This window comes from Corvus cornix, chromosome 1 (genome assembly GCF_000738735.6).
Source record: "Corvus cornix cornix isolate S_Up_H32 chromosome 1, ASM73873v5, whole genome shotgun sequence".
Taxonomy (NCBI): domain Eukaryota; kingdom Metazoa; phylum Chordata; class Aves; order Passeriformes; family Corvidae; genus Corvus; species Corvus cornix.
The window spans coordinates 37,013,018-37,028,243 of record NC_046332.1 but is presented as its reverse complement, the minus strand read 5'-3'; the positions used below and the strand labels follow the sequence as shown (position 1 = coordinate 37,028,243).

The 15,226-nt window shown below is 42.4% G+C and overlaps 1 protein-coding gene across 11 annotated transcripts in view; it reads right to left on the bottom strand.

Annotated features, from left to right (window-relative positions):
* Positions 1 to 15,226, bottom strand: part of FAT3 (FAT atypical cadherin 3) — a 402,929-nt gene that overhangs the window by 326,629 nt on the left and 61,074 nt on the right. For 2 of the 11 annotated variants that reach the window (XM_010401089.4, XM_010401096.4), the window contains exon 1: positions 9,249 to 10,026. The exons of 8 other annotated variants lie outside the window; for them this stretch is intronic. The gene's annotated coding sequence lies outside the window, so the exon portion shown is untranslated. Of the gene's footprint in view, positions 1 to 8,812; positions 9,056 to 9,248; positions 10,027 to 15,226 lie in introns of those variants that run through there. One more of the 11 variants, XM_039563124.1, reaches the window with a different exon arrangement.

Genomic DNA, 15,226 nt, shown 5'->3' with positions numbered 1-15,226 from the left:
GAGATAAGATGTGGTTATGTCAGTCACTGGCTCTACACCTTCTGTTTGTGCACCAGGAGGGGAGGACTCAGTGCTGGCAACACCATACCATCCCCACCTGTTCCCTCAAAACCCAGGCTGCTCCATCATTTCTGCCTCATCCCAAGGGTGCCATGATGGTGTGCAGCTGCCAGGAGATGCAGTAGGCAAAGGTACATGGATACTCCCTCTTAGAGCATCCCACAGAAGCAAGCTCAGGCCACATGTTCACCATTTTCTTACCATTTTTCTTCTGACAAGAGAAGGAGAAAGCTGCTCAGCTGAAATAAAAAGGACTCCAGCCTAAGTAACAACACTTAACTCATGCCCAGTGAGGCTCACTGCTCCTGAATTTGAAACCTCCGTTTAAAATGAAGTTCCATATAACAAGGCATTACTTGCAAATAGCTCTTCCTCGCGCTTCACCACGCACTGACTGAAAGGCAGCTGCCATTTCAACCTGACCCCTGCAAATCTCCAGAAAGGTAAAAAAACAAAAGAAGCTGTTCCAGAGAGCATCAGGTCAAAGATCAAAATCATTGGAAGTAACTTAACCTGTTTCCTCTGTGTTTTAAGATAAAAGTATATGGGGGGGGGAGGGGGGGGAAGGGGGTAAAAGAGATATAGAACAGCAATGTAGGTATAGAATACCTACAAATCCACACAGAAGGGGGAAAAAAGCAGCATGCCTTGCTTGTGAAATTATTATGGGTAAGGACAAAATATCTGTGTATATAATACAGTTCTATACCACTTCGATAGGAAAAGACTGCCAATAACTTTCGGCATATGAAGGCTGCTGTGAGGACTTCAATAAAACTGAGTGTACTGTAAAAGAGCCTTCTCATATGCATCCCTAGAATTTATCTTCAAATGCCACTTTATTAAATTCTGTATTCTCTGGCTTTTGGAAAAAAGCTTTTATTTTATTAAATGAACTACACAATATATTGTTTCTCTGAAGAAAAAGCATCAGTGGGAATATAAAGTAGTTCTTTTAACACTAAAAAATGCACGACGTTTTGAACTTGAAACCAGCTCGCAGTAAGTGAGCACACTTCTAGTTTGAGTGAGGGTGTACACACACACGTACAACCCATTTCATCACGCCCAGCTGCCCTCATACCTCATGTAATTACACAGCCTGTGACAGTTACAGACATTTCAGAGTTTAAATCCTTGTTGCTGTATATCTAAGGGATATCCCAACGAGGATATTCCAACGAGGTCTCAAAGAACATGAAAGCATTAATTCTTTTTTTGACATGCAAAAATATTGCTCCCAAGCAGACATTCCTCAAGTGCATATGAAAGCATCCTCTGCAGTCAGTGGAACAATCAGATGCGCTGAAAGCCGTGGAGGTGACACACACAGAGCTTCATGCTCATGTGCAGGATCAGTGAAGGGCCACGACAGACAGTGCATCACCGTGTGAGCCTGGGCACCACAGCCTGAGGCTCCTACCAACTTCTTTGCAAGAGTTGCAGACACACTGCACAACTAAACCTAATTATATTCAGACATAATCCTTTCATGCCACAGCTTGGTGATCACTTTACAGCAGGATAAGCCACCGTGGCCACCAAAGCAGCTGTTCTAGACTCAATCCCCCAGCTTTTTCCTGTTGGGTTTTTCTTGTGTTTTTATTTTTTGTAGTTTGTGTGTGTATCCACAGTATGGCATTGTTTTTGTTGTCGTTATTGTTGGTTTGGGTTTTGTTTATTTGTTTTTTGTTAATTTTGTTCTCAGTGGGTATTGAGCTGCCCTACTGCAAATATGCCTGTGAACAAAAGGGAGGGAGGGAGACGGGAACGGGTGCCTGGGGCAGGCAGGAGAGATCCTTTCCATGTCCATGGCAGCTCAAACTGTTTGTTAAACAACAGCCGGAGTTGAGGCAACCAAGATGGTGTGTAAAGAGCAGAAAGTACCTTCGAGAAACATACTGAACACTATCAAAATACCCAAGCCTTAAATAGACACATGAAGTATTTAAATGCTTTCACACCCATAACAAATTTTGTTTACTGCCCAGCATTTAAACAGCTTTTTCTTTACTATTGTAAAATTGTTCCCAAACAGTGTGAATTTCATGTTACAATGAATAGTAGCACTCTAACCCCTATTTACAACTCATTCAGCAACATAACTCCAGAAATGGCACTCAGGATTTCCACACTTTAAGAAATAAAACCAGTTCTTGGCTCAAAAGAATTTGTGTGAATTAGCTGACAAGAATCACTTCCTTTTGTTCTTGCTCTTTGATATAGAATATTAAAGGAAAAAGAGACTCACTAACCAAGTAATATGAAAAACTTTTATTAAAACCATTAGAACCACGACACGTTAACGTCCCTCTCATAATTATATGCAAAATGTTCAGTATCCAAGGAAACAGTGTAGTAATGAAGTTGGAGACTGCTGTACAAATGCACCTTCTAAATCACCACCGAAAATGTCTATTCCAGAGGGACTGGCCAGTTTATTAGTGTGTGACACCCTGATTGCTTAGACATGCTACAGCTTAAAAACAAAAAGCTAACAAGCTACTTTTACATAAAGGGCCCTTTTGTTTCCCATGTATGAACAGCCCCTTCTTAGCATCTAGTTACAGAGTTCCTCTGCAGAGCTGAAGATTTCTCTAAGCCCGTATTCACCTCCATGGGAGCTGTTCAGTAATGATGGACACTAATTAAACTGCATAACCAGCAACAAATGAGGCAGAGATGCTGTCCTTTGCTCCAAGTTCTCAGCAAACTGAAATGTGCAATAGGAGAAATACTGAAACTGTGCTCTTCTCTGAAGCCCATTGGTCTGAAAGCCACTTCATTAGCACCAAGCACTACCACATATCAATTCAAGCCCAGATTATTAAAATTAACTCAAAAATGAACACTCATTCTCCAATACCAACAGCTCATGCTCTGGGATGTTTCCTAGGAAGGCAGGCTACAGTAAGGAAGCCAATGCAAAATTAACTCCTGCTTTTTGGTGTTAGCACTCAGAGCATCATGCCAAACCCCTGGGTTTTGGGCTCAATTTCAGCAAGCATTCATTTATTCTCCTGATTTCTGTGGCAGCTTATTCCCCCCCAAGGACCACTGAATATAAAGCAGTTCCAGTGGGTTCAACCACTCTGTCACGCTGAGGATGAACTTTGGTATTCCTCCCTTCCAGTACGTCTGACAGTTTATAGGAGCACATACCTCAACATCCTTGCTTCTCCAGATGCCCCTGCAGTCTTTCTGTGTGACCTTTACATTCCTTTTTGGCTCATTCTTTTCCATGACTGACCGACAACACACACAGTAACGGAACTCTGTCACTATCCTGGATGCTTTCAGGGATGCTGATTTGGTAAAAGAGGTTCCAGCACCTTCGTGCTCCCTCCTCTTTTGTGCCTTGCCTCTTCAGTTTTAACAAACTTTACTCCTTTCCTGGCGTAACCCTTGTCATCTCTGTAAGATCTAAAGGCAACTTGTCTGCCCTGCTCTTTCCACCCACACTGCTTTGGGGCGGGGGGGAGGTCGGTCTTGTATCGTTTGAAGAACTTTCACATTTTCAGTATATTCTGTTACTTTTTTTTACACTTCCCCTCTTCTAGATTGTGTCGGGATCATCCTCATTTTTCCACCATGAACAGCGTCGTCTCCTGGAACACCTCACTGCTTTGTCTGCTGCTTTCTCTTCTCGAGCTCCAAAGCTCACTTTCACATACCACAATAAAGATCTTGCCCAATTAACCTTTTTAACTGGCTCCTATGGTTAAAATGCTTTCTAAAAAAGGCTGTACAAGTTCAGGCCATAGCTTTCTCTCACTACTCCTTTTCTCTCTTTGTCAGTATATCCCAGTTGTACAGCATGCCCTAACGGGAATTTCTGCACTGTATCAGTATACCTACAAATCTGGCTTATAGCACCATAATTATCTGATTACAGACTAGCTAAACCCTTTATCTTCTAAAAGGCATTGCCTTGTACCCTTGTACTTTAAGCAGTTGTGCACTCAGAGCAGTTGAGTGAAATTTCTCATTTCTGCTCCATTTTACTGAATGGTCAGCTCATCCACTTCAGTAGCATTAGGTTTTTATTTTGCCTATGACCAACAGCCATGACAGCAGTAATGTAAAGAGTATCAAACCTTTCTCAAAAGGCACATCAAAGATGGAATAACTAGAAACACTATATGAAACACAATGAAGTCAGAACCCAGCAATGGTCACAACCTGTTAGTGTTGTGAGAGCTGGTGCACCTTTCTCAGGCCTGTTCTACTTAATGCAAAAATCCAATCAAGGCTGGTTAATTCAGAAAATTCCAGTCTGGAAGGGCATGAGGACATTTCAGCAACTTCCCAACATAAAATACTGCTTACGCAGACTCACCATGAACTCAGCAGCAAGGAAATGCTGAGGAGATTTGAACAAATTCAATCTCTAATAGGCAGGTGCTGGATGCAAAACTGCAAATATGAACTACCTTCACAAAATCCAGTGCCAAAAGGGTAGCTCTCCCAGCCAAGTCAACAGCACCCTCATTTTCAGAGGTACATGGCACCTACAGCTTGGTTCAATGGGAATGTCACTGTTCGCTACCATGGGAAACTTGAGCTCTTCACCTCTTCCTGTTTCAGTTTATTTATTGTGGTTTATGCTTATCTGTCTGCCATGAATGTCATGAGGTTTAACTCGTTTTGGTCTGCAAAACACACTGAGTTCCCCTGGAAAAGCTGTATATGCAATCACAGTAGGATCCCTGCAAGATAATTTTCTTGGCATCCCCAGAGGATCACGCACAAGCAGCCAGAGGACAACTCCAAAGACAAAGTACTCAAAGCACTAAACTCTCAGCAATCCCCATCTGTAGCTTGAGGATCAGAAATTTCAGGGGCAGCATTTTGGTGCAACACATAACAAAACTGCTGTGGGAGTTACAAAAAAGTGCTGGCAAAAACATTATCAACAGCATCTTTCAGCATAAATAAACCAAGTAAAAAAAAAAAAAACAACAAAAACTTAAAAAGGAAATATTAGGGGGAAAAATGGAAATCAGAAATACTAACAAAAGCACCATGTGGGTTTCTTAAATATCCAAACAGCTTAAAGTTGCCCAGACTCCTGTATTCATTAACTGTTCAGGACACAGATTTATTTATTTATGGCTCAGAAAAGAATTCCCAGCTCAGAAGCTTTCCAAAGAACAACCCTCCCCAGTTCTTCATGGGCACCTCAGCCAACTTTCTCTGCCATTTCTTATTCTGATGCTAATGCAGTTCAAACAACCCAACCCTGCATTTTTTATCTATGCAATAAGCCTATCTTTAGGTCACTTGGTTGTGTCAGTTTAAATCACAACATTCCCACAGAGAAAAATCTGATCATTTTATTTACTTCTGGGGACAGAGAAGGCAGAAGAAAAAAAAAACTCATTATAAAAACACTTTTTTTTTTGTTTGTGGTGCCTAATTCAAGCCCCTCTGAAATCTGTGTGAATTTAAACAGCAGCTGAACCACAACAAACAACAAATTTTAATTAAGATTTGCTGTTACCTTCAAGACAAGGTACCCTGAAAAAACCTGACTATGCACAGGCCTATCATATAATCATATAATATCATTAGGCCCTATCCAAAGTCTGCTGGAATAAAGGCCAAGATTCTATTGATCTCTGTGGGTTTCAGATCTCTCTCCTTTGTAAAATAAGGCTGGATTCTGCTACTCCAGTTTTCACAAGCATCCACACAGGAATATTCACAAGGCTTCTCACAAGAGGGAAAAACCGTGAAGACATCCATGCAAGGTACTGGATTTATTCCAGATGTGGAACTGTTTTTAATTAATTTGGAAGCATTTGAAGTATTCACTCATTAAATATGCTTTGCATTTTACACATGCACATAAGAGAGTAAGAAAACCCAAAACTGAAGCCAAAATCATAATGTCTTATTAAAAAGACTCTGACACCACTTCTAGCAAAATTAGGCTCATATGAAGACAAGAGTTACAGCACTGCCATAACACACCAACATCCAAAATATGCAGTTCCTGCACTGCCCATCCATCGCTAGGTAACCTCACCTTGACCTGCAGAACTCACTGGTTGGGAGCTCTCCTATCTCCACTCAGCCCTGCACCTCTCCACACAGGACACTTCCCACTGTGCCCATCCCCACCACACAGAGCAATCCTTTAAGTTCAGGATAACTTCTCTACAGAAGGATGAAACAACTTACGGTAAATCTATGTGCCAAATCTTCCCTACTGGTAAAAATCATAGGATATCATGAGTTGGAAGGGACCCACAGGAATCACTGAAGTCCAGCTCCTGGCCCTGCACAAGATAGCCCCCCAAGAATCCAACCATGTGCCTGAGGGTGCTGCCCAAATGCTTGAACTCTGTCAGGGTGGTGCTGTGAGCACTTCCCTGGGGAGCTTGTTCCAGTGCCCAGACACCCTCTGGGTGAAGAACCTTTTTCTGATATCCAACCTAAATCTCCCCTGACACAGCTTCAGGCCATTCCCTTGTGTCCTGCCACTGGGCACCAGAGAGAAGAGATCAGCACCTGCCCCATCTCTTCCTCTCATAAGGATGCTGAAGACCACGATGAGATCTCCCCACAGTCTCCCCCAGGCTGGAGCCAGGCAAGAGGGAGGTTGTGCACAGAGGCAGGGGCAGGTCCACAGGCAGAAACTCCAGCACAGACGAAGCGTGGGCACATTTCTGCTCTGTCTAAACCTGTCTCAGGACACCACCCACCACAGCAGCGGGATGCTCCTTGAGAAGAGCACCGGTACCAGCCCACACTACGCCCCAGCGAGCCCCGCTGGGTGCTCCCGGCACGCAGGGGATTCAGGCTAGGCCAGCTGTGCCCACGCTCGGTGCAAAAACCCAGCCGCGGACAGCCGGCTCCCGGTGTTCCCCCGGCGGTGCCAGGCACCGGGATCAGCGGCTCTCGCCTCCCCTCTAGTGGCTGACCCGCCGCCGCTCCGGGTCCCGCCGCCAGCGCCACGGGCTGCACGGAGCGGGTGTCCCCTGCCCTGGCACGGCCGCCGCAGCCCGGGGCTCCTGCTCCTGGGCTCCGTGCCACGGCCGGACAGCAGTACTGCTGCACAGGGAGAACGCGCAGGGCAGGACTGCGCACATCTGGGCAGAAGCACAGCTCTCCTGCTTCCACGGAAGACTTTCAGTTTTGAGATGAGGTGAGTGAAATTGCCATATAATAGTATGAAGAACTACAACTAAGTTCAGAAGAGTTGTATTTTTAATTATCTCTCTTAGACATCCAAAATAATAACGTATTTGGTGACAACAAAACTCTCAAACTTTTCCTGTCCTATCAGACAACAATGGTTTTGTCTCCAAGGGTCAAATTTAATTCTAGCGATCACCAAGCAGGTCAGGTTCTCAGTGATCACAATTCTACCAAGTGCTACCAAACTCTGTATGATGTTCTGTTCACAACCAGCAGAGAAACATTAAAAACCCCCAAAACTTCACACTTCTTCACAAGCCATAGCTTTTTTTTTTTTTTTCCCCTAAAAAAACCCCAAGCAAGAACATTCCAGTTTCTTTCCTTTGGTTGCCAGTGCTAAAATATGCTAACAGCATTAAGGCAAGGGACGACTTGAAGAGCTCGCAATCTGTATTCAGCATAATTAGCAGATGCCAATTTAACTTATTACTGCTTCTTATACTGCTTTCTATATTATAAAAAGGATGTCAATGAAAACCTGTTATCTAAATGACTGTTTTCTCAGTGCTGATATAAAGCAACAATAATGGGAAAATAAGAGCCACAGAGCATGTGTTAGGAAATATCTGATTTTGAAATAGCATTATAAACAGCTACAGTAAAGAAAGAAATTAATTCCTGCAGACAGGAATTTTCTCTCTTCCTTCACACTTTGTATTTTTAGTCTGTTTTTAAAGTAATTACATATTTGGTGGCATTCCTGGTTATTCAAATAAGCAATGCAACATTTCTCGCAAAGCGACACCACTAAATCAGGTTGCTCAACTGTCTCAGCCACTTATGATTGCAAAGCATGAGAAATGAGCACCCTTAAGATGCATTTTCCATGCAGAGAACTAACAGCTAAAAAGTAAGAACACAAATAACACAGTTAGAGAAAGCAAAGCAAGCCCTACAATCAGCCCCTTCCAAAATGCCAAATAACAGGCTGTGTCACAGCTAAGGGGACAGTTACAGAGAGCACTTCTGCCTGCCTGCAAAGCAGAAACACATTAACACATTTTATAAAACAATGCCCTCTTGAACTAAGAGGCTGTTGAAAGATGTATCCACCACACATGCACAAAAAAGCAGCGCGCACCAAGGTTGTGGATTAAACAGGTTTCTAACACATAAATGACATAATGATCCAGTCCAGGCATCATTCACTGCTAATTCTGCTTGGTGAAGATGCCTTCCTGCTTACAGTTCTGCATATTACAAAGCAGAGCAAAAAAATATTTTGAATTATCTTCTGACTCCCAGGCTAAGTTGAAGAGCCTTGTAAGGCTATGCTTCCTCACAGCTTTAATCGATTTCAGCTATAACTTCATTTGCTATGCCTGACAGTGTAAACTTCACCCTTCCCAAGAATTAAGAAGAAAATAACATTTCATACTCCCCCACAAGCAGCGTATGGAAAGCACAAAACAGAACCGCTGCACACATACCCCCCAATTAAACTGGTCTCTGTGGAAACTAATAACTTTCCACAGTATGCACTGTAATCCAAGTAATAATTTTAAACAGGCATAAGCTGCAGTGTGCTGAACTAAGGCATTCTTACCTTGTGAAGGGTGCTTGAAGACATTTAGTTACAGTAAGAGAGGAGAATGTGCATGTTGCCAAGTGTTTGCCATGCACCGGGGCTATGCCTTGCCCCACATCTGCGCACGCACACACCAACTGGGTGCGTGTGCTCCCTAGGTAGAGAAAGAGCACCAGGAAAGATAAGTAGCAGCGATAATGCCCCAGCTTTATGTCTCAATCAGTAGCGAGCTGAGCTGGAGGAACCATTTGAGATGAAAAGGGAAACTATTCCAAGAAACAAGATCTTTTTTTCTCCTCTGGATGCAAAGAGCTTTGCTTGGGTGACCTATAATACCTTAACACAAAAATCTTCACAACCCACCTCCCTCCTGAGCCAGGGAGCTGCACATGTCAAATGACACCACACAAACAATGCACAAAGACTTTAACAAAAATACTAAAGAACCCCTTACCTTTTAGTCAGAATAAGTGACAGATAACAGTCATGAGAAACTCAGTTGGCACAGTTGCTGTACGTATTTCTCTGCGGACTTCTTTTTAGTGGTCCCAAAAGCACTGAACATAAAAAACCTCCAGCCTGCCTGCTTCATTCTTCAGCAACAGAGATACATGCTGTCACGGTAACGCAAAAAAAAAAAAGCAAAAGGAACTATAGATCTTAGTTTTTAAAGCCTTTGTGCTTGTAGGGAAGAAAAAGAGGGAGTAGGGAAAAGGAGAAACAGAGCAAACACTTTTTCTAAGAGAAATGTGGTCTTGGCTATGTAAGCAACCACAGCACAGAAACACAGAAACATGCAGTTTGAATTTCCCTGTTTGCAAGCTCCTTTGGAAAAATAAAAAAAAAATTCGGTCTTTAGGGGAAAAAAATCAAATGCATGGATGGGGGGAAGGGAGAGGAGGAGGGTACTGCTCCTATGTGACATACATATGGAATGAGCATTAGAACAATGCTGACAGGACAGCTAAGCAACTGCACTCTGGGGCAGCAGTTTTCAAAGCAGAGCTTTTGCAGCTTTGCAGAAAGGAGAGGAAAACAATTCAAATAATAACAAAAAAAAAAGCCCTCCGCAGATGGGGGGGAAAAAAAGAAAAAGGAAAGAAAAAGAAAAGAAAGGAGCTGTTAATTCACGAGGAACTACCAGACTTAAAAAAAAAAAGAAAAAGAAAAAAAAAATAGTTGGCTAATTTCTGAAAGGGGGGCGGGTGGGAACCGCCGCGACTGCTTCCCAGCGATGCAAGCAGAAGCCTTGATGTCTAGTGCACTTACATTTTATGCTGCGCACAGTGGGTCCCCTCCTCCCTGCCTGCCTCCCTCCTTCTCTCCCTCCCTCCCTCCTTCCCTCCGCCCACCCTGCCTAGGAAGCTCTCTCTCCCAGGGGACAAGAATTCCAGTGGACCCAATTAACACTGTACTTTGCTGGCTCCTTGGTATGATCGATATTAAGTAAGAGGAGTTTTAGCAGCATTGAAAAATAAAGCAGCCATGTAATGTGTGCCTGATGGAGACTGCATTTTTCCTCCTACGTCTCTACTCCCCCAGTCTCGAAACAATCCAACGCAGCAGAAAAAAACAATTTCAAAAGCATGTGCCAGTACCAGTGATCCAAGCTGCATCAGATATTTGTTAGGAACTTGATGGGAGCCCTCGGCTGCTCATTTCACGAGCTTCGGCAGTACTTTAATAAAGTGGATTTACAAATCAATGGAAGGAATCCAAAGGTTCACAAACAGGCTCTTTCATCAGGTCCGCTGCCTGACTGTACAGGAAGTTTGCTGAAGGGGTCTGGGGACTGTTTCACCAGCACACTTGTTTTCAATGGACTCCCAACAACATGACTTGTTTGGTTTGGTGAAAGAAAGGCAGTAAGAGGTTCACTGCTTTAAGGGAATGCAGCCTAGTGTGTTTACTGCTTCATTCCTGAAGCACGTGTGACAAGGCATTCTACAAATTGCAAATTATTTTAATTTGAAGGGGGAAGTTGTTGGGAGGCAGTAACCTTCTTTGGTCCTGTTTTCCCTGATCTATCAATCACCGATTGCCATGTAAAAACAATCTACTCCAGGCTCTCTCTATAGAGGAAAAGCAATTACTAGCATTAACTCTTGCAGTTGCAAATTAATACAATACAGTCCACAACTGATGGAGTCTGCCTGCAAAGCCATTAATCTAAGAGTAAATGGGTGGTTTGCTTAAATCCAACTGGACTGAAATTCACAGGTTAAGTGCTCCCCTTTCCCTTTCCATAATTCTATATGAATTTGTAGAACTCAGTGGAAAGAAAAGAAAGCCATATTTATTTGCTGTGGCCAGTACAATTCCACGCTAACAGTATCCATCAGTGAAACTGACTACAATTACAGGATCTCAGCACCAGTAGCTGCTTTTCCTTTTTTGTTTCTGGGGTGGCCATGATCTTCAAATTAAACCCAATAAATAGCACTGAGCAATATCCTTGATTGAGCAGCTGGGTTGACCACTGATTTGAATCCATTCTGTTAAATTAATGTTAGATTACATTTCCATACAAATAAGATCAATTAAAAATACTCATAAAACCATGAGATCAAAGGCAGTGAAGAGTTAAATTAATTAACTCAAAAGGCCTCCAATTAAATAATGTTAAGGTTATGATTCTCCCTCTAGCTAACAGAGGGGAAAAAACCCAGCAGCAGGACAAATTTCTGTTAGTGACTACAAGCAGTAGATCCAAATATCACAGCATTTGTCACAAATTCTGTATGATGCCAAGTAACATCCTTCACAGTTAGATAAATGTGGGGCATGCCTAAATCCCAAGCAGTGGTCAACTATCCCAAGGGATATCACAAACCAAAGGTTTATTTACGTGGGAAGATCCAAAAGAGTGCAGCTACACTGCTTATAGACATGAAGGCACGTTTCTTGAGCTATAGTAATTCCAGGCTCATGTACTTGCACCTGTATTTGTGCTAAAGATACTGCACAAGTATCTTTTAGCTGACATGGTTTTCTTGAGCAAAAAGGGAGAGGGAAGAAGTACCCCTGATTAACACAGCGCTAAGCAGGACAACACTGGGTCCAATTTCAAAGAGAGGAAAATAAAAAACCTTCACTGGAAATGACGGGATTTTATGTAGCTCATCATGTTTCCCAGTTGTTACTGATCCAGCACCACAGCATGGCAAACTGGATTTGAAATGAGATAGAGAGATCACTGGTAATACCAACCTGATAGTCCAGAGCCAGCAAAATCACATTTCTCTTTCAGTCCTCTAACCTAAATTAGGGGGCAATGCTAATTGGCTACAATGTCCCTGAAAGTGGCCTAAACCTTGCACACAATGCTTCTCTGGACAAGGGGATCAAATCACTTGGCAATTGCTTTGGGACAACATCAGAGTGAATGAACACATACATACAGTCACCCTGGCAAATTTTTTAAACAGAATAACACTTTAATAAGGATATAATGCACTGAATCTATACTGGGGGCCAGTGGGTGGCTGCATTTTGGGAAAGGTTGAGGTTTACAGCCACAAAGGGGCACATAAGTGCTCTTGGAACCTACAAATGATCTTTCAGTTTGTCTGTCATCTCAACACTCCCAGGCACTGGGAATGTCTTTATTATCCCCATTTTGGAGATGATGATTTGATGACTGAAAGCCTAAATTGCCTCCCCAAGGAGATGCAAAATGTGTTGGAGAATAGCAGGAAACTGATTCCAGGCTTTTCAAGTCCCTTACTTGTGAAGACTGTTCTTGTTTCAAGCACAATCAACTGAATTTGACATATTTTTAAAGTCAAGCTTTGTTCCTTAAAAAAATAACAGCACCATTCTAGACTACTCAAGTTTGAATCAAAGCACTATTAATGGTATTTGAGGAGCATCTCTGCTCCTTAAAATTCTGCATGTGTATTCACTCTCAAGTTTTATTCCAAATAAAAATTCACACTATTTTACTAGAAAATAATTTAAAGATTGTTCAACAATTACAGTCCCTGTTTGGTAGGACACTTCAAGTCAGTGGGGAGTTCAGTGAAAGGACACTTCATATGTGTGAAGAAAAAGGGATAGAAAACATTTCTCAAAATAAGCAAGTATTCCAGGATCAGACCCAGTTATTGGTCAATGTCCTCTTAAAGTAAAAAATCTTGAATGCCACAGTGAAGGTCCTGGTCCCTGGCTGCCAACAAAACAAGCCCTTCTGTTGCTGGAGGCAGGGAAAGAGGGATGTGCCGCAGTCCTGACCCGGGCAAGACACTCCTAGAAAGAGTCTGCCATGCACAGACGTCCTGGTGAGCTGCCTGTTCTGCCTGGAGGCCTCCTTCTCCCTGGACAGCCTCTGCACAGGGACAGTGCAGGGAGATCAGCATCACCCAACACACAGGCCGCCACCACCAGACATGGGACCCTGATAATCCCACAAACAGAATCCACAGAACAGGACATATTTAGCCTAAAATAATTAGGAGGAAGAAGCACTGTTCTCAGAATCTGCTTTATTCACATGAAAGGCAACTCCATGTAAGCTGTAAGGAATACCTAGCCGAAGCCCAAGATGGAAAGATGCATCAAAGAAAAAGAGTTGCTACCAAAAGAGAAAGAAGTCAGTATTACTACCTGAGGGCAGGAACTAGTGATTGCTAAGGGGGCAGTGCTATGTGACCCAGAGGAAAAGCTATGAAAATTTCTCTCTTTTCTCCTTAGGAAACTATATTGGGAAGTGGCAGGATTTATAACTCTCTTTGGAGAACCATAACCTATCTGGGTACCCCCAAGAACGTATGACCGAAATCACAAACATGGAAGATTAGCTATGTAAAGCTAAATGGTGTAACAGAATTTCTAACAGCTAATCCACTTTATTACAGGCATCATCAACTCTGTTCATCATTATATAAGCCTCCCAATTCAACTGTTCTCAAAGACTACAGCCTTTGGCACTATTTAAAGTTGCTTACAGTTTCTTTCAAATATACTCATTTTGATTATTAAAAGGGAAATAAATTGGTAGGCTTTTCTCTCTTTATATCTGTTTTCATAAAGTACAATAGATACTAGAAATTACAAAAGTAGAGAAAACATTTAACATTTAACACACCTCAGCTTCATAAAATCAATACTCAAAAACAGAAACAAGGCTGAACACGTGGTGATGTGGTCTTTGCTCAAGAATGTGAAAAAATGTCTGCAGATATTTTAAATATTTACCAAATGAAGGGGATGTATATCAGGTTGCAGAGCTCTGCATTAAACACACTTTCAAGAGATGATGATTCATGTTAATGTACACCAGTAGGGTTGGAGGTTTGCTTTGTTCTTTTTAATTTCTAATTACATTTTAGTATCAGAATAAACAAAGAACACATAAAGCCAGAAACTAAACCTAAACTAAAATAAAGGAAAAACAACCTTTTAAGGCACTTAACATCAGAGAAGGTTAGCCAGCCAATTACAATTTACAACCAGGCAGTAAACCATGGTGAGGTTCAGCTGACTAATGCTCTGCACCATTATGTAGCAAGTACCAAAGATAAAAGGCCAATTTCCTATTTGAAAATTGGGTTTCAGTAATGTGCAGCTGCCACTCTGTGGGGCTCGGTGATTACCTCCCTGACAGCATCCACCACGGAGGTCCAAAAATCCCAAGTGGAGCTGCAGCGCCCACTGCATCCCCTTCCATTCCCCAGCTCTTCAGAAGGTGTTCAGACATCCCAGAGAGGCGTGAGGGGCTCGCTGTAGTCTATGCCAAAGCAACCACGCCTTGGTGAACTGGGAATTGGGAAGTCTTGTTTACATCCTCACGATCCTAACAAACTCTCTAAAGGCACTTTATTCCAAGTGACAAACAATTTTGACTGGATCTAATTTTCACATTTTTAACGTCCTTATTCAGTGGGTCTGCAAAACAGACCCTCCTGGGGAAGGTGCTACAAAGTATAGTAGAACATAACTTAGAAAACAAAAGTTATTTCTTACCACTCCCACCAGAGAGTCTCTTGCTCTGTACGAGGAGGGTGGTGAATGACACTGCACACAAAACTCTGACTGCAGCACAGATAAGCAAACCTAAATTAATTTTAAACAAGACTGAACAGCATTGCTGTTCGCAACAGTGAAGCTACAAATATCAGCACAGACCACATAAATCTTATCAGGGTCCAGGGGGCTCTGACCACAGACCATACCATGATAAAGCATCTGTTACTGTGGCTTCATGGCAAACACAACCACTCAGGCAAGCCTGGTTAAAGCAGCTGGGACACTTTTCATGATTCTGACCGTAGCATTAGAAAGATCTGTAATTTACTGGGGAGGGAGGAGATCTTTCTAGAATGAACTGAAATAAAAAATTTAAAATTTAAAATAGCATTGGAATAAATTCATACTACTTAGCTGTAAGTGCTTGGTTGTGGTTCCCAAGGCAGCTACAGGTAGTGCTGTACA